General features: G+C 54.8%; 1 protein-coding gene and 1 long non-coding RNA gene across 2 annotated transcripts in view; one reads left to right on the forward strand and one right to left on the reverse strand.

Moving 5' to 3' along the window:
* Positions 1 to 1577, reverse strand: part of LOC146394325 (S-geranylgeranyl-glutathione receptor P2RY8-like) — a 50450-nt gene extending 48873 nt beyond the window's left edge. Inside the window, exon 1 of the mRNA XM_085008966.1 lies at positions 1286 to 1577. The gene's annotated coding sequence lies outside the window, so the exon portion shown is untranslated. The remainder of the gene's footprint in view (positions 1 to 1285) is intronic.
* LOC146394327 (uncharacterized) lies at positions 795 to 24270 on the forward strand. Its single transcript, XR_014836005.1, has 4 exons — positions 795 to 1558; positions 10345 to 10471; positions 20142 to 20453; positions 22044 to 24270. It is a non-coding gene; the product is annotated as an uncharacterized LOC146394327 (long non-coding RNA).
* The last annotated feature ends 22 nt before the right edge of the window (positions 24271 to 24292 follow it).

Consider the following 24292-nt stretch of genomic DNA (forward strand, 5'->3'; position numbering starts at 1 on the left):
CCTGGTGGGTGGAGAGTGGAGAGGCCGCTCCACACCCCACAAGGCCTGGCAGGACCACCCAGCCTGGACATCACTCGTGTCACGGCAGAGCTGTGCCCCGACCCCGTGTCCCTGGCCCTCCATCCTGCCCCAACACCTGCTTTGTCCCTCTCTTCTGGCACCTCCTCGCTTGGTCGGGGATCCTGGGGTCCTGCTGTCCCGCATAAACAATGGCCAGCCGCCCACCACGGCTGTTAAAGTCCAGGGTTCCCTATTCTCAGCCCCCTGTCATTCACGGGCCTCCCTCGGGTGTCAGGCCAGCACCACCTGCTGTGAACACAGCCCCGCGGCTCCGCCCGGCCTGGCCCACAGCACCCTCCTGCCCCGCCTTCACCCTGCAGCTTTCCTCCGGGACCGCCCCAAGGCTCCCTCCACCCAGCGCACACACCCCATCCTCACCCCGGACTCTTCCCTGGGCCTGGTCCCTCCTCCTGGAGGGGCGGGGCCGCCAGGGTTCGGGGGACCGCGTCCAGGGGGCGCACCCCATCCCTCCATCCACACCGACCTTGGCAAGGCCCGAACAAACGAGATAAAGTCACCATCTCGGCAGCGGCAGCGCGGCAGCGTCTCAAAAGCACCCTTGGAGCTCACGTCCGGCCCCAGGCGCCGGACCCCTCGCTCGGCTTCTCACCCCGAGGCGACGGCGGCGAGGCCCCGCCCGGGCTCCGTGCGTCCCCTCCCCTCGCCCCGCCTGCTCCGGGGGGTGCCGGCCGCCTCTGACCACAAGGGCTGCGCAAACGCGACCACACGACCGAGGAGAGAAAAACCCCTCCTCAGTTTGGAAGCAGAACCACGCGCTCCGTCATTCCTCTTAGTCAGGCGTGACCCCGAGGCGCAGACGGCCCGGGTGGCGCTGGGCAGCCGCCAGGCGGCACGTGGGGCGGCCCTGCTCCGCAGACTGTCTGCCTCAGCTTCCAAAACGCCCCGAGAAGCTGGGCGTGTGAGCGAGCCGGAGGCGTCCGCTGCTCGGAGCGTCCCCCCGGACTCAGGCCCCGGGCGCCGCCGCCTTCGGGGCTCACCTGGGTGCAGGTGTGTTCCCGGAGGCTTTTGCACGAGAGGGAGCGGGCCAGCGCCTCCGCGCCCAGTGCCCGTGGCTGCGCGTGCCTTTCTGGACGATTTTCTAGCCCGTCTGCACCCGGGAGAGGAGAGGGCACGCAGCCTCGCTCCCAGCTCGCGTGAGACCCTCCCCGCGACCCTCCCTCGTTGCAGACGAGGCACGTCCATAAGGAAACGGCCATGAACTCACCTGCACCGGCCGCGGCTGCAGCGGCGGGGCGCGTCCGCGGTGTAGACGCCACCGGGTCGGAGGGCGGCAGCTGTGCTTCAGAGCCGGGGGTCAGGAAGCGGCGTCCTGTGGCCCCTGAGCGAGCCGGGGTCTGTGTGGGCGAACGGCCCCGGGGCCAGCGTCCCGAGCGGCCCCCAGGCTCGCGGCGCAGGATCCATGGCGAGCCGGCTGCACGCCCGCCGGACCAAGTCCCCAAGGCCACTTCCAGGCTCAGCGGCGCCTTGGACACTCGGGGTAGGTGGAGAGGAAACCCGTTTTGAAATTTCCTGTGCAACCGTCTGTGTACGCCTGCCGCCCTGGGCCGAGCCCCGGCCCCCTCCTATCAGCGCGCGCCCTGCTGGGGGCGGGGAGCCGGCGCCCAGAGTCCGGGCCCCGGGGCTCGGCCGCGACCCCAGGCGGCTGCGGGGAGACCTTCCCGCCCCTGGGAGGGGTTGCTGCCTGCAGAAGCGCTTCTGACGCGGCGGCGGGGGGGGGGGGGGGGGAAGGGCCCCTGGGTCTTGGAGGTGCACCCGGCGGGGACCCGCAATGTATTCTAGAGGGAACAGATGCCTCGGGCTTTTTCCTTAAGAAAAGAAAAAGTTAGAAGATAATATAAGTAAACTATTTTTTAAGTAAAAAAAACCTAGGTGTTTATTCCCTCTGGGAATAATGTATGTATTTGTATGACTGGGTCGCTTTGCTGCACAGCAGAAATTGGTACAACATTGCAAATCAACTATAATTAAAAAAAGTTTTTTTTTTCCCCTTTTTGGTCTCCCTGCCAAGGGATCAGATCCGAGCCGCGGTTGTGAGCACAGTTGCGACAACGCTGGATCTTTTAACCCACGGTGCGGGGCCAGGGATGGAACCTGTGCGCTGGTGCTGCACAGCGGGAACTCCAAATTTTTTTTTAACTGATACTAAGGGAAAACAATCTGTAAATATTATGAATGTTGAATATCGGTAATCATAAGGACAAATTGAAGAAGGACAAGAAATCGTTTTTTGAAAGTATGCTCGCCGCCTGCACTTCCCCTTGCACGCGAAAGCTGCGTGCTGGGTGACCTCTTGCAGCCGCACGGTGTGCGAGTGCGTTTCTGGTTGTGCAGATGGGATCTTGGCGTTGTGTTTTTCTACTCGCAATAGCGTGGCATCTTTTTAGAGCCTGCCCGCGTCGGAAGTGGGCAGCCGGTGGCGGGGGCGTCGTCACCCCGCGTCGTGGGGCGGGGGCGGGGCCGCGGGCGCGGGCGCGGAGGTGAAGGCACAGCCGGGGCGCTGGGCCGAGCGGCGGCGGCTGGAAAGGCGCTCGCGGAACCGAGGGCCGGCGCTGAAGCCGAGGCGCGTTCTGAGTCTCCGAGACAGTGTTGTGGGAAGTCTCAGGGCGATGAATTAGCAGAGAGGGCACCACTGTTCCGCTGAGAAAGCGGGGTCCTTTACTTACAGTGCATGGAGGATACACGGAACCCTATCATCTTTCCATCAATCATGTCTTTACCTTCTATAATCTATAGATTAGAGCCATCGTCTATCTCTGATTCTCTTTTATTTATTTATTTTATTTTATCTATTTGCTTTTCCGGGCTGCAGATGTGGCACATGGAAATTCCCAGGCTTGGGGTCTGATCGGAGCTCCAGCTGCCCGCCTGCACCACAGCCACAGCAACGCCTGATCCAAACCGCATCTGACACCTGCACCACAGCTCACGGCAACGCTGGATCCTTGACCCACTGAGTGAGGCCAGGGATCAAACCCGCATCCTCATGGATACTGGTCGGATTCATTTCTGCTGAGCCAGGACAGGCACTCCTGTCATCTCACTTTATTTTGGATCACCTAGTGATCCTCTATCTTCATACTTATATGTTTATTTTGTACTTATCCACTATCTACCCATACACCTTCTCCTTCTATCACCGGTTTATTATCTATCCGTCTAGCCATCACCCCGCCTGCCTGCAGGCACAGAGCCATTAAGCATCAATCTTCCTATTGCTACATTTATCTATTGTCCACTTATCGATTACCTGTCATCTATCTTCTGTCTCGTGTATCTATTTATCATCTGGCATCTATTTATCTTCTCTGTATCTATCAATTATTTGTCTCTCCTCCAGCTGTCCATTTTCTTTTTTCTTTTCTTTTTTTTTTTTTTTTTTTTTGGCTTTTTGTCTTTTTGTCTTTTGTTGTTGTTGTTGTTGCTATTTCTTGGGCCGCTCCCGCGGCATATGGAGGTTCCCAGGCTAGGGGTTGAATCGGAGCTGTAGCCACCGGCCTACGCCAGAGCCACAGCAACACGGGATCCGAGCCGCATCTGCAACCTACACCACAGCTCACGGCAACGCCGGATCGTTAACCCACTGAGCAAGGGCAGGGACCGAACCCGCGACCTCATGGTTCCTAGTCGGATTCGTTAACCACTGCGCCACGACGGGAACTCCCAGCTGTCCATTTTCTATGCTTTTATCTCGCCGCCGTCCATTATCCGGCTACCCGTCGTCGCTGTAACCATCACTATGCCCCCTCTCCACCCTTCCCTCCATCTCCACCATCAGCCCTTTTCACTGCAGTGTAACCCGTGGATAGGTGTGTTCACTTCCGCTGCACAGCCAAGTGCTTTGGGTACATTCTTTTCCGTAGGTTTTTGCCGCCCCTGCAATACACTCTCTCTCCTCGTCTGATGAGGATGGAGGCTGTGGAGGTTCGTGGAGAATTTCTTGGAGCTGGGTTGAAGCCCAGCACCTGTGAAGGTGGCCATCGTTGGAAACAGGGTCTGCGAAGAGGCCCGGTCCACTCGGGGTCTTTCCAGCAGGTGGAGGGTCTCCTCTCCATCCTGGCTTATGGGGGTCCTGGCTTATGGGGGTCCCGGTTCATGGGGGTCCGGGCTCCCATGTGGGGGTGGAGGGAGAAGAGGGGTGGGAAGTGTGTGACCTGCCACCAAGGGGGCAGAACCCCCAGGGTAGATGCTGAGGCGGTTTGAGATAAGCGTGTGCCTCAAGCGTGTGGGGGGCCATGGAGGTGCCCCTGTTTCCCCATCCCCCCCACAGAGACCAGGCCCAGCAGCCAGGCCACCGTCCCAAGCCTGTACTCGGTTCGTGTCCACCCTCCTTTCAGAGCAAAGCCATCCATGTCCCTGAGAGGCAGTGACGCCAGGCACCAGTTTGGCAGAAACTGAGACCAGCTCCTCAAGAGGGCGAGTCCCTGCCCCGTGGCTTCCTGGCCTCTCTGCACCCTGGGTGGACCTGCTGGTGCTGAGAGTCGGGTGAACAGGCGGGAAAAGGAAGGGGCACACCCTTTCCCCCCACACCACAGCAACCTATCGGGCCCTCTCCATCCGGGGCCGGGCCGTTTCCCTCCAGAGGCTGGCATCAACGAAACCTCAAGAGAAAAAAACAAGGTCATGGGTACAGGGGCCCAGGGAAACCATTTCACTTCCCTGCAGCCCTGGCTCAAGGCCAGCCTGTGAGGCCTCGGTGTATACGTCATGCTTGGGCATCTGGGGGCATCAGAAAAGGCACCCATCCCCATGAACTGAGGAGAGAGGCAATAATACAGAGAGGCAGCAGGATTCGCGGTGGTGCAAATGGGACTCAATTCAAGTGTCTACACATGGGTGGATGCATGATGGAAGGATGATGGTTGCATGGATGATGATGCATGGATGAATGGTGGATGGGTGGATGGTGGATGGATGGATGGATGGATGATGGATGGATGGATGGATGGATGGATGATGGATGGATGGATGATGGATGGATGGATGGATGGATGGATGATGGATGGATGGATGGATGATGGATGGATGGATGATGGATGGATGGATGGATGGATGATGGATGGATGGATGATGGATGGATGATGGATGGGTGGATGGTGGATGGATGGATGGATGGATGGATGATGGATGGATGATGGATGGATGGATGATGGATGGATGGATGGATGGATGGATGGATGGATGATGGATGATGGATGGATGGATGGATGGATGAATGATGGATGGATGGATGGGTGGATGGATGGATGGATGAATGATGGATGGATGGCGAATGGATGGATGATGGATGGACAGACGGATGGATGGGCAGAAGGACAGATGGATGAATGGATGGATAAACAGCATGGGGTCCATCCACACCATGGACCACGCCTCAGCCATGATAAGGAGTGAAGCTCGGACACAGGTTGCCGTGTGGATGGACCTGGAACCCACGACGCTCAGAGAGAGAAGCCAGACCCAGAAGGACGCAGCATGTGGGACTCCCTTTGTAGGAAACACGCAGAGCAGGCCAATACACAGGGACAGGAAGTGGGTTCATGGTGCCAGGGGCCGGGGAGGAAGGGGGGAGAGGCTGCTGAGGGGACCAGGTCTCCTTGACCCCATCAGTATCTAGAACCAGACAGAGTGGCAGTTACACAGCCTCGTGGGTGCAGTCGGTACCCCCGGAGGCGCATTTGAAAGGGGTCAATCATAGGCTTTGTGGATTTCATTGAAGTTAAAAGCAAAAGAAATGAAACAGACACCCCTGCCCCAGGGCCCCCCGAGCCTCCCCGTGGCCCCCGCCCCCTGCCCCGCAGCCAGAGAGCAGGTGGAGGTGACAGGGGCTCTGGGAATAGTTTCTCTGGAAACAAAAACGAAAAGTGAAACTGACAACAGATATGAAGTCAGTGGAGCACCTTGGATTTTTCTGAGGACGTGTGTGTGTCCCCTCCATTCCCGCCGCCACTGAGGCCCCGTCCCTGCTCTGAGCCTCCTGGGGAGGTTTGGGAAACGGCCACGTCGATCTCAAAACCGAAAGCAAACCCCGGGTCCGTGGGACGCCCGGGCCCGAGTGGACCTGGGGCATCTGTGTGGGCTGCGGCCAAGGTCACTGCAGAGCGCAAACCCTCACCCGCCAGGCCCAGCCCTGCCCCTGGGGGCTCCAGGCCCCCGAGTTCTCAACACCTCAAAGACGCCACAGCTTGCACACTTTAGGTAATACTAGTGTCTCTGGCACCTCCGGCAGCTGGTCCTCGGCAGCTGGCCACAAGCTAGACACCTTAAAACCACAGGGGCACCCCACCCGCCGATCCTGGAGACCAGATGTCTGAGGTCAAGGGGTCCCAGGGCCGCGCTCCTTCCAGAGGCTCCAGGGCAGGGTCCTTCCTGCCTCTTCCAGCTTCTGGGGGCTCCCTCCCATCTCTGCCTCCATCTTCCCATGGCTTCTGCTCTTTGTCTGGGTCTCCTCTCTGTCTCTTAGGAGGACCCTGTCCTTGGAGGGAGGGCCCCCCTCATCCAGGAGGACCTCCTCCCAGACCCTTCCCTTCCTCACACCTGCAAAGACCCTGTTTCCTAATAAGGTCCTGTCCCCAGGACAAGCATCGCAGGAGGGGACATGTTTCAACCCTGAGGAGGTGAGGCTTGCAGTTGCCCTGACGCCACCATGGTGACCCCGTGGGTCCCTGAGACAGCCCGCCCAGGGTGTGAGAGTGCCAGCCTGTGAAGTCTGGGGCCCCGATGTGTGAACCGCAGGACCCGGTTGGAGGCTGACCTGCTGATGTTTTCCAGAGCATTCTGAGGAAGTGGATTGAGGGGGGAGGGGCTTCTCAAGGCCAAGTTCACCTGCACAGCAGAGGCTGCCTCTCCCCGCGGGGGGCGTGTCCTCAGAAAGGTTGTCTGCCTCTCCCATCCTCCCCGCAGGGGACGTAAGGCAGCCGGGGGAACTACGATGAGGATTTGGCCACCAGAGGCAGTGACACAGCAAGCTCTGCAGGGGGACTCTTGGACAGGGAGGCAGGAGGCGATGTCCCCACAGCATGAGACCTTCCAGAAACTCAGGGCCAAGTTCAACCAAAGCTGGAGCCATTTTGAAGTTGCCATTGGGGCTCAGAGGGTTAAGGATCTGACTAGCCTTTGAGAGGACGCGGGTTCGATTCCTGGCCTCGCTCAGAGGGTTAGAGATCCGAGCTGCCACGAGCTGTGACGTGGGCGGCAGAGGGGGCTCGGATCCTGCGTTGCTGTGGCTGCGGTGTAGGCCGGCAGCTGCAGCTCCATGGACCGTCCACATGCTGCAGGTGCGGCCCTGAAAAGAAAAGCAAAAAAGAAGGAAGCCAGCAGAGAAGCATCCTGCAGAACCACTGCCCAGCAGCCCCCAAAGCTGACCAGGTCCCCAGAAACAAGAGCTGTCTGAGGAAGTGGCCCAGCACAGAGGTCCCCCCAAAGATGAGAGGCCCTGGATGGGGGGCCCTGGGGGGCCCTGGATGGGGTCTTGAGACAGAAGCAGGACGTTAGGGGGAAAATGAGAAGATGTGAATAAAATACAGCCCTCGGCCTGGGCAGCGTTTCGGTGCTGGTCTATTCACGGCAGTAAGCGCATCAGATTGAAGCGGGATGTCACTAGGAGAACTGGGTGCAGAGCCGGGAGCGGGGTGGGGAGGGTCCCTACTGACTGCATTTTCCCTGCTCACCCCCTCCCCCAGGGGCCCTCAGCCCAGGCCTCCTGGACAGGCAGCAGGGTCGCCTCTGGGCCCCCAGCCCCGTATCTCTGTATCAATCTGTCTCCCGCCCCAGCCTTCTCCATGTGGCTCCCCCAAAGCCTCGGCTCCCAGGCTCACCTGCCAGGGAGGGGGCTGTAGGGCTTCCCCTGAGCCCCGCCCTGGCTCCTGGTCGTGTGCGGTGATCAGGTTAATTCTGAGACACTCTGGGGGTTGTGGACCCACCCACAGAGAGCACCCACCACCGTGCGGTTTGGGGTTTTCCTCTGGGGCCGGTGCCTGGCCACCCCACCTCTGATCCCCGCTCATCAAGGCAGGGACAGAGCTGCTCAGGGCGCGGGGACCCATCCCTCCTTCCTGCTCTCCCTCCTCCTCAGACTCCTGGCTCTGGGCAGCTCAGAAACAACAAAAAACCACATCTGTCTGTCTGTCTGTCTGTCTATTACCTAACAAGCTATGTTATCTATCTGTGCATCTATCTATGTATATATCTATCTAGCTGTTTATCCGTGTGTGTGTGTGTGTGTGTGTATGCGCTGATCTTTGCACCTGTCTATGCATCTCTCTAGGCAGTTGTCTCTCCATCCATCTACTGTCTAGCATTTATCATCATTTCTTTTATTTTTTCATTACTTATTGAGTTTTATTACATTTATAGATGCTCACCAATCATCACAACCAAATTTTACAGCCTGTCCATCCCGAACCCTCAGGGCCTCCCCCCACCCCCCAGCCTGTCTCATTTGGAAACCATACGTTTTGCAGAGTGGGTGAGTCAGTATCTGTTCTGCAAAGAAGTTCATTGTATCCTTTTTTTAGATTCCACGTGTCAGTGAAAGCATTGGATGTTGGCGTCTCGTATGTTGGCTGACTTCCCTTAGCAGGATAATTTCTAGGTCCATCCATGTTGTCAAAAATGCCCTCATTTCTTTCCTTTTAATGGCTGAGTAATGTTCCATTGTGTCTATGGACCACCTCTTCTTGACCTGCTCCTCTGTCGATGGACACTGAGGTGGTTTCCATGTCTTGGCTGTTGCAAATAGTGCTGCAGTGACCACTGGAGCACATGCGTCTTTTTGAATCATGGTTTTCTCTGGAGAGATGCCCAGGAGTGGGATTGCTGGATCAGATGGGAGTTCTATGTTTAGTTTTTCTGAAGCATCTCCATCCTGCTTTCCACAGGGGCTGAACCAATTGGCATTCCCACCCACAGTGTCACAGGGTTCCTTTTTCTCCACACCCTCTCCAGCACTTCTTGTTTGTAGACGTTTTGACGATGGCCATTGTGGCCGGTCATTTACCTTCTATCTGCCTGCCCATCGATCGACTGATCCTTTATGCATCAATATATCCTCCATCTCCGTAGTCTACCAGTCCATTTACCACTGATGTCGATTGATCATCCGTCTGTCATCAATTTATCATCTCGAATCTATCATTGATCAACCAAGAACCAAGCGTCAATACCAGCTTATCATCTGTCTCTAATCTAATCACATCCATATCCACATATCATCCATCCGTCTAGCCACCTGTCTAGCCATCCATCCATCCATCTAGCTGTCCATCACCTAATTTAGCTGTGTACCATCTGAGTGTGTGCCTCATCTCTCTATATCTATATGGGTCCGTCATCTTTCTATCAATCGCAGTGGCTCATAGCCAAGGTCAGTTGTGCCCCCAGGGCACACATGGTCAAGTATGGGGACAATTTGCTTGTAATTACTGACGAGGGGGGCCTTGGCCTGTGGTGGGTGGGGACCAGGGACCCTGCCCAAAGCCCCACTGAGCACAGGACGCCCCCCTCAGAGTCCCCCAGCCCCCACATGGGCACATCTGAGGCTGAGAATTCTGCTCTCGGAGGGGGAGGGTCTGCCCACACGGTCCTTCTCGGTCTGTCCCTGTGTGAACCCCGGCAGAGCATTCTTTTGGCGACACTGTCACCATCACCGTGTTTTGAATTAGGGACCACACGAAGGGGGACGAGACGGCCAGTCAGGGAGTCTCCAGTCTCTGTTAAGTGGGCAGCTTTCTGTCCCCGGAGAGCCCGCACTGCCCCACCCACAGGCACACGCGCTGCTCGGAAACGGTTAAGGGGATGTGCCCAGCCCCACCCAGGTTCTCAGAATGTTTACTGAAAACAAGCCCAGTTTAAAACATCAGCAGAGGAGTCCTGCTGTGACTCAGCATGTTAAGTACCTGACATGGTATCTGCGAGGATGCGGGTTCGATCCCTGGCCTCGCTCAGTGGGTTAAGGATCCAGCGTTGCCGTGAGCTGTGGTGTGGTTTGCAGACACAGCTCAGATCCGCTGTTGCTGTGGCTGTGGTGTGGACCTGCAGCTGCAGCTCAGATCCGCTGTTGCAGTGGTGTTGGTGTAGACCAGCAGCTGCAGGTCTGATTCAACCACTAGCCCGGGGACTTCCATACGCCATGGGTGTGGCAATAAAAAAACCCCAAGCAAACAAATAAACAAAAAACCCCGCAGAATGTCATGTACCTGTCTTCAAAATAAAACTCACCGGCTTTCTTTCCTTGGGGTGTCTTCCTGTGGATTACGACTCCGCCAGGAAGAGGAGGGAAGCTCGGACACAGGCTGCCACGTGGAGGGACCTTGAACCACGATGCTCAGGGGGGACGCCAGACCCAGAAGGACACACGGTGTGGGATTCCGTGGATAGGACACATCCAGAACAGGCAAGTCCAGAGAGCCAGGAAGTGGGTTTGTGATGAGAGGAGCTGGGGGAGAGAGAGAGGGAGTGGCTGCTCATGGGCTTGGGATCTCCTTGGGGGCGTGAGAATCTTCTGGAACAGAGAGAAGTGGCGGCCACACAACATCGTCAATGTACTAAGTCCCACTTTATTTTTCGTTTTATTTTATTTTATTATTATTTTTTTGTGTTTTTAGGGCCGCACCTGCAGCATATAGAAGTTCCCAGGCTAGGGGTCAAACTGGATCTATAACTGCCAGCCTGCACCACAGCCACAGCCATGCAGGATCCTTAACCCACTGAGCAACGCCAGGCATCCAATCCAAATCCTCACGGATACTGGTTGGGTTTGTTACCGCTGAGCCATAACGGGAACTCCTATTTTACATTTTAAAATGGTTTTATGGTGGAGTTCCCTGGTGGTCTAGTTGTTAGGACTTGGCACTGTCACTGCTGGAGCCCGGGTTCCATCCCTGGTCTGGGAACCAAGATCCCCTATCAAGCTGCTATGTGCCACAGCCAAAGGAATAAAGAAACGATGCAGTTTTAAGTTATGGGAATCTCACCTCCATAAGGAATCATGCCGGATTTCTCACAGTGGTGCAGTGGGATCCGTGGCGTCTCTGCAGCGCCCGGAGGCAGGTTCGATCCTGGGCCTGGCACATTGGGTCAAGGGCCCGGTGTTGCAGCAGCTGTGGCATAGGTGGCGACTGCGGCTTGGATCTGATCCCTGATCCGGGAACTCCATATGCTGCAGGGCGGCCAGAAAAGAAAATCACCTCATTCTAAAGAAGTGAGCTCTCTGCTTAGAGAGCAGCAGGGGGGCGGGGAGGGCCCTCGTTGCAATCCTGATACCCCTTGGCAGTCAGACCGGGTTCCGCCAAACGAGGCCTGGGCCAATGACCCTGGCAGGACCGTGCAGGCACTCCGCCTGATGCAACTTCCAGGAACCAGGCGGCAAATATTTATAAACCTCCAGGGGCTCCTGTGAATGGCTTGTGTGGCATTTTGTGCCCTGGGCCAATGTTTTTCCTTTGTTTTATTTTTGTTTTTAATTTTTTTTCCTTTTTGGCCGCACCTGTGGCATACAGAACTTCCCGGGTCAGGGATGGAACTCAAGCCGCAGCAGCGACCCGAGCCACAGCAGTGACAAGGCCAGGTCCTGAGCCCCCAGGGAGCTCCTGCTCTTCCTTTCCAAGGCGCATCCCAAACATGGACCCAGAAGGGCTGGCCGCTTGGTCAGCCGCCACAGCCTGACAGCTTGGGGTCTGGTCAGGTTTGGCGGTCTGGGTGTCGGCTGGTGTGTGCAGACAGCAACAAGATGCCGCAGACGCGTGGTAACCGTCTGGGACAGGACCCAGGCTTGGTCCCTGGGGGAACCTCAATCCTGCAGCCAGGCCATCCTTTTGGAGGCAGATTTTCCAGCGCTGTGTGTCCAGGGACACAGTCACCCCTGGAAGCATAAGGAAAAGGGGGTGAGCTTGGCCAAAATGGGCTCTTGGCATGTGGCAGGTGGCTGAGCTCTTCCTGCCGCCTCCACGGAGACACAGACAGAGGCTGCGGTGCTCATCTGTTTCACACCCAGGCTGCGAGGGGTTCATCATGAGCCACGCCTGCTCCTCTGACCTCAAGGACTGTGCCGAATTTCCGTGGCCAAGCCTTCCAGCAAGAAGGTGGTGTGCATATTTGGACCGGGCGACGAGCAGATCCAGCCAATGCCATTGTCCCGTTGTGCAAGCTAATCTCAGCCTCGCAGCCTTCCACGTGCAAGGAACACAGCTCGCTTGTGTTTGTTTCTGCAGCAGCCCAGGACAGGAGGGAGAAGCAGTGGGTGCTAGGGAACTGGCTTGTTAACAGAGAGACCCAGGCATGGGGCTCCTGGCATGGCAGGGGCAGAGCCCCTCTGGGGAGGGGGCACGGGGAACATGGCAGCAGACACCTGTCCCAGCCCTAAACACCCCTGGAATTCTGAGTGTCAGACTCGTCACCGTGGCTGCATGAGGTGTGGTGAGAGGTGAGGTGAAAATGGAACAGGAAGAGGGCAGGAAACGAAAAGCCAGCCCCACCCGCCCTCTCTCTGTGGTGACCTGACAGTTTACAGAAGCCCCACCTCTGAGCCCCACCTCTGAGCAAGGTGGGGTGACCGAGGTGGGTTGTGGGGGAGAAAACCCTGGCAGGACGGGGGAGGGTTTCCCTGTGTTTGCCAAGTGCACCCCGATTCAGGCAACAAGGTCACAGTGATTCTGTCACGTGATCCTGGACCACAACAAAAAGGGACACGAACATCCACCGTGAACTAAACGTTACCATTTGCAACAAGGACGAGGCCAGTGAGGTGAAGTTCATTCATCACTATGAGAGGTTGATGGTCAGGGGAATTGTGTCAGATGTGGCAAAACTCTCAGCTGAAAATCAGATGGTGAAGGAGAGTTTGAGTGTTTTTTGATGAGTGTTCATTCATTAACGTTAGGACAGTAAAAATGTAGAGAGGATGGGTGGCTGGGTGGGTGGATGGATGGATGAGTGGTGGATGATGATGGATGGGTGGTGGATGATGATGGATGGATGAGTGGGTGGATGAGTGGGTGGATGGATGGATGGGTGGGTGGATGAGTGGGTGGGTGGGTGAGTGGATGGATGGATGGGTGGGTGGATTGTTAGATGGATGGATGAGTGGGTGGATGGATGGGTGGATGGATGGATGGGTGGTGGATGATGATGGATGGATGGGTGGGTGGATGAGTGGGTGGGTGGGTGAGTGGATGGATGGATGGGTGGGTGGATTGTTAGATGGATGGATGAGTGGGTGGATGGATGGGTGGATGGATGGATGGGTGGTGGATGATGATGGATGGATGGGTGGGTGGATGAGTGGGTGGGTGGGTGAGTGGATGGATGGATGGGTGGGTGGATTGTTAGATGGATGGATGAGTGGGTGGATGAGTGGGTGGATGGATGGATGGGTGGTGGATGATGATGGATGGATGGGTGGGTGGATGAGTGGGTGGGTGGGTGAGTGGATGGATGGATGGGTGGGTGGATTGTTAGATGGATGGATGAGTGGGTGGATGGATGGGTGGATGGATGGATGGGTGGTGGATGATGATGGATGGATGGGTGGGTGGATGAGTGGGTGGGTGGGTGAGTGGATGGATGGATGGGTGGGTGGATTGTTAGATGGATGGATGAGTGGGTGGATGGATGGGTGGATGGATGGATGGGTGGTGGATGATGATGGATGGATGGGTGGGTGGATGAGTGGGTGGGTGGGTGAGTGGATGGATGGATGGGTGGGTGGATTGTTAGATGGATGGATGAGTGGGTGGATGGATGGGTGGATGGATGGATGGGTGGTGGATGATGATGGATGGATGGGTGGGTGGATGAGTGGGTGGGTGGGTGAGTGGATGGATGGATGGGTGGGTGGATTGTTAGATGGATGGATGAGTGGGTGGATGGATGGGTGGATGGATGGATGGGTGGTGGATGATGATGGATGGATGGGTGGGTGGATGAGTGGGTGGGTGGGTGAGTGGATGGATGGATGGGTGGGTGGATTGTTAGATGGATGGATGAGTGGGTGGATGGATGGGTGGATGGATGGATGGGTGGTGGATGATGATGGATGGATGGGTGGGTGGATGAGTGGGTGGGTGGGTGAGTGGATGGATGGATGGGTGGGTGGATTGTTAGATGGATGGATGAGTGGGTGGATGGATGGGTGGATGGATGGATGGGTGGTGGATGATGATGGATGGATGGGTGGGTGGATGAGTGGGTGGGTGGGTGAGTGGATGGATGGATGGGTGGGTGGATTGTTAGATGGATGGATGAGTGGGTGGATGAGTGGGTGGATGGATGGATGGGTGGTGGATGATGATGGATGGATGGGTGGGTGGATGAGTGGGTGGGTGGGTGAGTGGATGGATGGATGGGTGGGTGGATTGTTAGATGGATGGATGAGTGGGTGGATGGATGGGTGGATGGATGGATGGGTGGTGGATGATGATGGATGGATGGGTGGGTGGATGGATGGGTGGATGGATGGATGGGTGGTGGATGATGATGGATGGATGGGTGGGTGGATGAGTGGGTGGGTGGGTGAGTGGATGGATGGATGGGTGGGTGGATTGTTAGATGGATGGATGAGTGGGTGGATGGATGGGTGGATGGATGGATGGGTGGTGGATGATGATGGATGGATGGGTGGGTGGATGAGTGGGTGGGTGGGTGAGTGGATGGATGGATGGGTGGGTGGATTGTTAGATGGATGGATGAGTGGGTGGATGGATGGGTGGATGGATGGATGGGTGGTGGATGATGATGGATGGATGGGTGGGTGGATGAGTGGGTGGGTGGGTGAGTGGATGGATGGATGGGTGGGTGGATTGTTAGATGGATGGATGAGTGGGTGGATGGATGGGTGGATGGATGGATGGGTGGTGGATGATGATGGATGGATGGGTGGGTGGATGAGTGGGTGGGTGGGTGAGTGGATGGATGGATGGGTGGGTGGATTGTTAGATGGATGGATGAGTGGGTGGATGGATGGGTGGATGGATGGATGGGTGGTGGATGATGATGGATGGATGGGTGGGTGGATGAGTGGGTGGGTGGGTGAGTGGATGGATGGATGGGTGGGTGGATTGTTAGATGGATGGATGAGTGGGTGGATGAGTGGGTGGATGGATGGATGGGTGGTGGATGATGATGGATGGATGGGTGGGTGGATGAGTGGGTGGGTGGGTGAGTGGATGGATGGATGGGTGGGTGGATTGTTAGATGGATGGATGAGTGGGTGGATGGATGGGTGGATGGATGGATGGGTGGTGGATGATGATGGATGGATGGGTGGGTGGATGAGTGGGTGGGTGGGTGAGTGGATGGATGGATGGGTGGGTGGATTGTTAGATGGATGGATGAGTGGGTGGATGGATGGGTGGATGGATGGATGGGTGGTGGATGATGATGGATGGATGGGTGGGTGGATGAGTGGGTGGGTGGGTGAGTGGATGGATGGATGGGTGGGTGGATTGTTAGATGGATGGATGAGTGGGTGGATGGATGGGTGGATGGATGGATGGGTGGTGGATGATGATGGATGGATGGGTGGGTGGATGAGTGGGTGGGTGGGTGAGTGGATGGATGGATGGGTGGGTGGATTGTTAGATGGATGGATGAGTGGGTGGATGGATGGGTGGATGGATGGATGGGTGGTGGATGATGATGGATGGATGGGTGGGTGGATGAGTGGGTGGGTGGGTGAGTGGATGGATGGATGGGTGGGTGGATTGTTAGATGGATGGATGAGTGGGTGGATGGGTGGGTGGGTGGATGGGTGGATGAGTGGGTGGGTGGATGAGTGGGTGGGTGGATTGTTGGATGGATGGATGGATGGGTGGGTGGGTGGATGGATGAGTGGGTGGGTGGATTGTTGGATGGATGGATGAGTGGGTGGATGGGTGGGTGGGTGGATGGGTGGATGAGTGGGTGGGTGGATGAGTGGGTGGGTGGATTGTTGGATGGATGGATGGATGGGTGGGTGGGTGGATGGATGAGTGGGTGGGTGGATTGTTGGATGGATGGATGAGTGGGTGGATGGGTGGGTGGGTGGATGGGTGGATGAGTGGGTGGGTGGATGAGTGGGTGGGTGGATTGTTGGATGGATGGATGAGTGGGTGGATGGGTGGGTGGGTGGATGGGTGGATGAGTGGGTGGGTGGATGAGTGGGTGGGTGGATTGTTGGATGGATGGATGGATGGGTGGGTGGGTGGATGGATGAGTGGGTGGGTGGATGGGTGGGTGGATGGGCAGATGGATGGTTGGATGGGCAGATGGATGGTTGGGTGGATGGATGGATGGATTGATGGATGCTTGGGTGGGTGGATGGATGGGTGGAGAGGACAAAGGTGGCAGTGCTCTGGCATTGGACCCTGGTTCAGCTAATGGGTCGCTAGGATTCTCAATCGTTGCAACCCTCTCTGCCCTAACATCAGGGTCCCGCTACCAGAGGGAGACCCAGTGCCTGAGGGTGAGTCCTTGTCTCACTGACCTCTCCGGACTGGGCTCTGGGTCTCCCTGGCAAGCCTCACTTGTTAGAAGCCCCTGATGGGGACCACTGTCCTGGGCCTGTCCCCACTGTCACCTGTCACTGGAACCTTCCAGCTGGCCCGTCCCCACAGAGTTTGCTCTGGAGGCTGAGCTTCTTCCTGGTTCTGCTGACCACGGCCAGGCACCTTACCCTCCGTTCCAAATCACACCCCAGTTACCCTACGGAGAAAAAGTGAGGCGTTGGTGAGAAACCGCTCCTTTCTATGAAGGGAGGGGTTCTTCTTACCTCAGCTCCGTGTCTTTACCTCCTGTTCTGAGACAACTGTCTAATCTGATCTTAACGACATCTGATTGCTGCTTCTCACATAGGAAGCAAGATCTTCCCCCACCCCCATGGCCTATCTCCTGAAAACATCTCTTGTGCGTTGACATCTAGTGAATTCCCGGAATTTGCATCACGGGAACCAGCATTCCTCTCATCGGGTTATGTTTTTCAATGAAAAATCCTTGCCCAGTTGCTTAGCAACCTCCCTGGTTGTCAGATAAACAATGGTGATACCCTAGATGCTTTCTTAGGAAGGTGGTCTGATTCTCAGGATCTCATCCTTAGCAGAGCTGGACACAGATCTTCTGTCCCTGTGACCTCACCTCCAGCCCACTGCCAGTGACTAGGTGGCTTCTTCCTCCTGTTGAGCACACACCCTGGGTTTCTGCGTCTCCGCACAGAAGCTCCAAGAGGATCATTGTCTAGTGAAAGGTGGGTGGGATGAAGGCCCCGAGGGAACCACACCCATAATACAGTTCCTTCCCAAGGGCTGGAGCGGGGATGCGGGTCCAATTCCTTACCAAAAAAAAAAAAAAAAAAAAAAAAAAAAACAGCACTAACGATGCAGATGTGGGGGCAAAGGCACATGAAGGTTGAAGGGTCGCTATTGAGAAACTGCGGAGAAGACACCAAAGACACTTGACTTGGGTCTACAGGTGGGGACAACCGGGCTGAAAGCGCAGTCCATCTCTGCACAGACGCAAGGGCCCTCCCTCACTTAATCGGCCTTCCACTCCAGGAAACATGCACGTCTCTACAATTGTGTGACAGGCCACGTAGGCAGGGGGAAGTGGCAGATGAAATCAATCTTTATGTGGTGGGGGTGGAGGGGTAACCACAGCCTCCACCTGGGTGGTGACGACGGCTGGTTGTCTGGTTCAGCCTGGCGCAGACCTGCCAGGACCGCGTTCTCCTGGGGAGCCCCCTTGAGGGCTGGGTGAGCTCCCCGTGGACAGTGCCAGAACCACACTTGGCCACTGCTGCCCGCGTTTGGTGTGGAGGACACCTCTCTGCTCCGGGAGGCCAGGTCCTCTCAACTTCCTCCAACAAGCCCCGTGGGCCCGCCCTCAAAGCTCTGCTCTGTTCTCCTCTGGGGACCCCACCCGGGCAGCTCCAGGCTTTCACGTCTTCCTTCCAAGCACCACCCTGCCTTGTAGCACTTCTGCACCTTGTTTTTGTCTAGTGAAGACTTAAGCTGACCTGAAGAGATGTTTTTCTTTGCCCTCTGCTCCTGAGAGGTGACTTCCAGGCCCTTGCAGTGTCCTGCTTTCATGGGGCAGGGGGGTGGTCTTTGCTCACTGGACCATTTAAAGATGTGATTTGTGCTATGCGGACTTTGGCCAGATCAGCTCCAAACTCCAAGAGCAGATGGAGACTATGTACATTATTATTCTGAACCTCTGGAAGGGGCTGGAGATGAAAGGGCAGACACATGTAGAGTAGGTGGTTGGGTACCAATACAATTGGGTGCCAGGGCTTGGGTGAGTTTCCCTGGTGGACAAGAGTCCACGCATATTGTCACATGTTGATGCTGACATCGATGGATGGATGGGTGGATGGATGGATGGATAATTGAACTGGTGGATGGATGGATGGGTGGATGGATGGATGGATGAAATAAGAGATGGCTGGCTGGATAATTGAATTGGTGGATGGATGGATCGATGGATAATTGAATTGGTGCATGGGTGGATGGATGGATGGATGGATAACTGAATTGGTGGATGGATGGATCGATGGATGAATTGGGGGATGGATAGGTGGATGGATGAGTGCATGGATAGATGGACGGATAATTGAACTGGGGGATGGATGGATGGATAATTGAATTGGGGGATGGATGGATAACTGAATTGGTGGATGGATGGATCGATGGATGAATTGGCGGATGGATAGGTGGATGGATGAGTGCATGGATAGATGGATGGATAATTGAATTGGGGGATGGATGGATGGATAATTGAATTGGGGGATGGATGGATAATTGAATTGGGGGATGGATGGATGGGTGGATGGATGGATGAATTAGGGAATGGATAGATGGATGGATGAGTAGATGAATGGATGGATGGGCAAGTAGTAGGTGGGTGGATAGTTGGGCAGATGGGTAAGTAGATGGATGGGTGGATTAATGGATGGGTTGATGGATGAATTGGTGGAAAGATGGATGGATGCATGGTGCCCAGTTTCTTCTCTTTCTGTCCTGGGGATGCACCGCCTGTATCATGGCTTTTCCTACTTCTAGACTCACCCTGGGCTCCTGACCTTAACAGGACAGCTCCATTAAGGCTGCAGGCACCTCCAAGCTAACTCAACCCTGCTGGACCACCTGCCTCCCTGCTACTGCAAACTCCACTTTCTCCTGCTGATTTTCCCTGGTCATGTCCTCCATCTCCCCTGGTGGCCAGAGCCAGGGAGCTTGCAGGCACTCTCCTCCCAGCATCCCTGACCCCTGCAATCCAACCAGACACCCTTGACCAAGCTCTGAGCCCTTTACCCCACCCTCATCCTCCTTCCTTCATCTTCGACATCGCGGCAGTGCCCCCGCCGCAAGCTGCTGATCCCGCCGTCTGAAGTCACTGTTGAAAACCATATCATCAGGGGTTCCCGCTGTGGCTCAGGGGTAACAAACCCAACTTGTATCCACGAGGATGCGGATTCGATCCCTGGCCCCGTTTCGTGGGTTGAGGATCTGGCGTTGCCGTGAGCTGTGGTGTAGGTCACAGAGGGGGCTTGGATCTGGCATGGCTGTGGCTGTGCTGCAGGCTGGCAGCTGTAGCTCCTATTTGACTGGGAACTTCCATATGCCACAGGTTCAGCCCTAAAAAAAAAAAAAAGCAAAAAAAAAAAGCAAAAGAAAACCCTGTCATCACACCAGTGCTGCACCGTGAGGTCTCCATGGAACACTGCATCCTGTTGCATGAGTACTGCTGGGTCTGACTCAGCACAGGGGTTACTGTAGTGGCTGACTCAGCACTCTATATGTGCGCATCAGGGCTATGTTCATAGGTCTCACAATGCAGCCAGAGGCATTAATCACACATAATCCTTTTATACCTACAGGGACGATATATATGCATGTTATATATACATGCTGTGTGTGTGTGTGTGTGTGTGTGTGTAATTTGCAATATAACTTGCACATACACTTTTTTATATATACCGGGAATAATCCTGTAGGATGAATTACCAACATTGAGACGGAAATCTCAGAAGGAATGTGGGCACATTAGAAATGACCATTGATAGATTTTGTTGAATTTCCTTTTTCTAAAAGCAGGTTAATTTATGGCCGCAACACAAGCAGAGGAGAGCATGCCTTTCCCGCACCACCTGCAACTTGCAAGGTGCCTTTTTATTTTTACCCTGCTGCTCATGGCGCAAGAAATGGCATTAAAATTCGGGAATAAATGAAGAATTGACCAAGAAGAGACTGAGTGGCACATGGCGGATTTCATTAATAAGGCACCATTCATGGAGAACCCCTGGGCTGATGCATTTGCTGAGGAGGCGGGACCCTCCAGACCTTGGCTTCAAGACCAGACCAGAGAATCAATATGGCAGAGCTCCCAAGAGAAGGGTCATCAAGGAGGTGGGTGCGCCACCTGGTGGAACAGAGTCGTTTTGCATAAAGTCTTGAGGTGTGGATGTGTGAGGCGGAGGGAGAGAGGGATGGCTATATTGGCAGAAGGGTCAAAGGGCAGATGGCAACGTGGGTGAGTGGGTGGATGGGTGGATGGGTGGGTGGATGGATGCATGGACAGATAGGCTGACAAGTGGATGGGAGGGTAGAACATTTGATGGGTGGGCGGGTGGATGGATGGATGGATGGATGGATGGATGGATGGAAGGAAAGACAGACAGATGAAAGGGTGGAGAGTGAATGGACACATCGATGGGTGGATGGGTGGATTGTTGGATGAGTGGATGAGAGCCAATGGGGAGATGGAGAGTGGGGTGGATGAATGGGTGGGTGCGTGATTGGAAGTACAGATGGAGGGAGGGATGCAAGGATGGATGGATGGATGGATGGTTGAATCGATGGATGAATGAATGGACGGTTGGATGAGTAGCAGGTGGATGGATCACTGTGAAGATGGATGAATTGGGAGGGAGGATGGATGGGTGATGGATGGAGGACGTGGATGGGTAGTTGGGCAGATGGATGAATTGGGAGGGAGGATGGATGGATGGATGATGGATGGAGGACGTGGATGGGTAGTTGGGCAGATGGATGAATTGGGAGGGAGGATGGATGGATGGGTGATGGATGGAGGACGTGGATGGGTAGTTGGGCAGATGGATGAATTGGGGAATGGGCGGATGGGTTGATGGGTGGGTGGATGGATGGGTGAGTGGGACGACAGAAGGATGAGTGGATTGTTGGATGGGTGGGTGGATGGGCCAATGGATAGATGAATAATGGGGTGGAGAAATGGATGGGTGGGCGAGTGGAAGGACAGATGGATGGATAAGAGGGTGGATAGACGGGTGCGTGCATTTGTAGGTAGAGGGATGGATAACCGGATAGACAGATGCATGCATACACATATCCGTACACTTATTGACCACAAGCTTGCACTAGGTATTTTTCTTGTAGGAATAGATTCATGGGGGTCTCTGGATATGGCTCAAAGTGAAAGGAATGCCAATGCAGAACAGGGAAGGTGTCTAACCTGGAGGGAATTCTCTGAATCACAGGGAAGCCAGAGTGGGATCAGCTCTGGGTTCAGAACCAGACGTTCAGTTTTGCTTATATCAATTCTTTGTTTGGTTTTGTTTTGTTCTGCTCTGTTTTCCTTGGGGGGGGGGCACACGAGGCATATGGAAGTTCCCAGGGCTAGGGGTTGAATGAGAGCTGCGGCTGTCAGCCTATGCCACAGCCACGGCAACACAGGATCCGAGCCGCATCTGTGACCTATGCCAGAGCTTCTGGAGCCTCAAGCCACTGACTGAAGCTAGGGATTGAACCCACGTCCTCATGGGTATTATGTTGTTCCTAACCCGCAGAGTCACAGCGGGAGCTCCCTGATCTCAATTCTTGGGGTTCCTCATAGAATGCCTCCATCCAGCCGGGACCTGGGTACCCAGGTCCGCCGTAATTAGTTACATTAGGATGAGGTCACCGTGGAGTAGGATGGGTCTAGTCTAATGGGAGCTGATGGGGTTCTCTGCTCCCTAGGAAAATAAGAGACACAGAGGCAGACGCCCACAGGAAGGGCGGTCCTGTGACGGTGAAGACAGCACAGGATACTGCCAGCCCAGGGACACCAGCAGTTGCCAGCAAACCGCCGGGACCTGTGGGAGAAGCCTGGGAAGACCCCTCTTTGGAGCCCGCAGGAGGAACCCAGCCAGCCCGCACCCTGATTTCAGACCTCTGCTCTCCAGAACTGGGAGGGGACACATTGCTGTTGTTTAAGCTTCTCTGTTGCGGGAAACATCTTACAGCAGCCTTAGGAAACGCACAGAGGGATGAAAAGAAAACAGCTGCTTAGCGAAGCGCAGAAAGGCCTTCATTTTCTGCACGGGGTGGAAAGGCAGGCTTTTCTGTGGTTAAGGCATGCGTTCCCGTGTGCTCATTCCAGGTGTATCTGCTACCCACCGAGGTGTAACAAAGGACTCCACAGGTAGAGGCCTCAAACCACACCCATTTACCACGTCGCAGGTTCTGAAAGGCAGGGATCCAGGCAGGAGCTGATGGGGTTCTCTGCTCAAGGGTCACCAGGCCGAAATCAGGGCTGGGGGGAGGCGTCTCTTCCACGCTCCGTGGCTGTTGGAAGAATTCAGTGTCTTGTGCTGGAGCACAGAGATTGTCATCTCCCAGAAGCCACCTTTGCACCCCTGCCAAGTACTCTTTTCCCGCCAGGTACTTTGCTTCCTCGAGGCCACCGGGTTGTGTCTCTGCTGCTTCCAAGCATGCTGAGCTCGACACCTGATGAGGCCAGGCCCACCTGGGAGGCTCTTCCATGTGGTTGGCTTGACTCCGTGGATAAAGGACTTCAGTGACACCTGCAAAATCTCTTTGCCTTTGCCATGCAATCCCGGCAGTGACCCCTCGTCCTCCTCCCAGTCCGTGTCCGATTTAGAGAGCCATGCGCTCTGGCCCCCCGGGACAAAGAATTAAGGCTGCCGGTCCAAGGGAACTTTGTTTTTTTCTGTTTCTGGGGAGCCTCCCAGGGAAGGAAAGTTTGCTCCAAAATGTAAAAGGACTTTGTCTGAGCATTTCCCACATGAGGACGATTGTCTGTCTTGCGGGTTCCATCAAAGTGACTGTCTCACAGTGTCGTTCGCGCTGCAAATTGCTGCATAGGATGCAGTGGGCAAGCAGGTTCCCCATTTAACAGCGGAAATCAGAGCTGCTATCCACCGGTGCGCAGCCTTTGAGAGAACGGCTTTCAAAAGAACAGCAAACACCGCTGCCTTCTCAGGAAGAGAAGGCAAAAGAAGAAAGCAAAGATGCATACCCCAAGGAGAAGCCTGGGTTCAGAGTGACCCCCCTCCCACAATGTGGGGGGCCCTGGAGAGCCTCTGTTTCCTCCTTGCTGGGAAGAGGGCATCATCGCATTTATTTCATGAACAGCATTTAGTGGGACGGTGTGACCTGCACGTACCAGACACCCAGCCAATACCCAGGAGCCTGTTTTTAGAAGCCCCCCTGACCTAGGGACCCCTCACCCACCCTCATGCCTTCGGAAGCCTTTGGCACTTCTTTACAGAAAAACAGAGGGTCTGCGCTCCTGTTCCCCCACCTTAGATGCTCGGTTTGGGACTTGGGACATATTTGAAGCATCAGAATCACATGCCTTGGTTGTACAGTGCCTGCCATCAAGTGGGAGCTTAATAAGTTGCTGTTCATTAATGTACAAGTATAAATTACATAAACAAATAGTATTATGCATAAACTGTATACAAAATGTAGTTTATATAAAAACTCAGTATCTACCAAACACGTTCCATATAACACATAAAATATACTGATAGGAGTTCCTGCTGTGGTGCAGTGGGTTAAGGATCCAGCATTGCTGCAGCTGTGGTGTGGATTCAAACTCTGGCCTGGGGAACTTCCTTTTGCCATGGGTGCCGCGGAAAAAAGATAAAAAAATATTATATGTTTACACGTAAATTTTCAACACCATTTAACATTTACTTTAAAATAATAAACATATAAAATGTATTACGGAATGTATAAAAATAACATAATACCTAGTCTTATTTCCAAATATTAAGATAAGCATTACGAAAAAGTAAATATTAAACTGTAAAAAATGTAAAATGCAAAACTACTATACATTCACGTGAATAGTATATACTGAATGCAATTACACGTGTAACGGTGTTATACAACTCAATACCTATAATAAGTAAATAAGTGCGTACCTAGCTTATAATTAAATTATACTGGCATATGATGTGGGATGCATAATTGTATTA

The sequence above is a fragment of the Sus scrofa genome, chromosome Y (assembly GCF_054392235.1).
Source record: "Sus scrofa isolate SSC_HxYL_T2T_F1_AM1 chromosome Y, Sscrofa_HxYL_maternal_Yorkshire_Landrace_v2.0, whole genome shotgun sequence".
NCBI lineage: Eukaryota > Metazoa > Chordata > Mammalia > Artiodactyla > Suidae > Sus > Sus scrofa.